The 1,324-nt window shown below is 38.4% G+C and overlaps 1 non-coding gene across 1 annotated transcript; it reads right to left on the bottom strand.

Annotated features, from left to right (window-relative positions):
• Positions 1–209: 209 nt before the first annotated feature.
• LOC113897994 lies at positions 210–316 on the bottom strand. The gene has a single exon (XR_003512494.1). It is a non-coding gene; the product is annotated as a U6 spliceosomal RNA (small nuclear RNA).
• Positions 317–1,324: the final 1,008 nt, after the last annotated feature.

Here is a 1,324-nt window from a genome sequence, read left to right as displayed (position 1 = left end):
AGGACGTCTAAGGAAAAAAACACCCATTAGGACACAAGAATATTCAGATCTGTGGTTGTATTTCTACTGCAGGAACCAGAATAAGAAAAAAATCCCAAGCTTTTTTTTTTTTTTTAAGTCAAACTATGACTTATTAAAATGCATGTTAATTTCTGAGAGAAGGATATTAACATTTCTCTCTGATTACAGATTTATCAAATACACTTTTGAAAAATATGGAACGCTTCATGAATTTATGTGTCACCCTTGTGCAGGGGCCATGCTAAGCTTCTCTGAATTGTTCCAATTTTAGTATATGTGTTGCTGAAGCAAGCACAAGCTATTTGTTTTTTGTCTTTGATGATTAGGCGCCATAATTTTCACCAGGCCAAAACATCCCCTTTACCCCTATCTCCTGTACTCAGGTCCTGAGGCCTCTGGGACACCCACACTCCATAGTTTGAAGAAGCCACAGTGAGTCCACCCCTGACTCCTGTGTTCCAGACACTTGATGGCAGCACAGTAAAGATTTAATTTCAATTCACTTTTTCCGAGCTCTTTTAGCTTGATTTGGTCGCCAGTGTTTATCTTGGCTATAAAAGAAATTCCAATTCACTCCCAAATACCCTTCAAATCCCTGAATTAAATATTTCACCACTGCAGAGACAATTCAGTAGTTTACCTTTGTTTGGCAGAATTTAACTCAAGATTATGTCTCTCACCACCACTGGACTCCTCTTGTTCTTCCTTCACCTCCAGCAAACTCACACCCTTTCCTCACTTAAAGCTCTCCACACGTATCTTTCCCAGCTCTTTTTCTTGCCCAATATTCCTCCTTCATCTACAGTTTGCCCTGTTTGCTTTTAGCCCCTATTACTCCTCATTATTTTCTCCTGGCTCCATTAAATGCCCACGCTTCCCAACTGTTCACCCTAACAGCTATTATTGACTTTCCCTCCTGTGATGAAAGGTAAATCACCTTAGTGCCCACCTAAACACTTTAAGCCTTGGTCTCGTTCAGATTTGCATGATATTATTAAAGATATTCCAGAATCCTGTAAGAATAGGAAAAAAAATAGTAACCCATTCAGATTAGTCTTCAGGACATATTTTTCTGGGCTCCCTGCATTATATACACTCGTACAGCCGCTGGTGGGCCTGGAAGAAGCATCATCAAGGAAATGAGAATACCTCTGAAGCTCACATACAGGATAAAATCATAAAACTTTCAATTTGTCCAATACAAACAATAATGTATTGAACAGAGATTCAAGATTGCAGACAATAAAGAGAAAAATTTGACTCCATTATAGGTATAGATTAGTTTGAAAGAACTATTGTGTTT

The sequence above is a fragment of the Bos indicus x Bos taurus genome, chromosome 8 (assembly GCF_003369695.1).
Source record: "Bos indicus x Bos taurus breed Angus x Brahman F1 hybrid chromosome 8, Bos_hybrid_MaternalHap_v2.0, whole genome shotgun sequence".
Classification (NCBI taxonomy): domain Eukaryota; kingdom Metazoa; phylum Chordata; class Mammalia; order Artiodactyla; family Bovidae; genus Bos; species Bos indicus x Bos taurus.
Note: the sequence above shows the minus strand (reverse complement) of the source record. Positions and strands in the feature narration are given on the sequence as shown.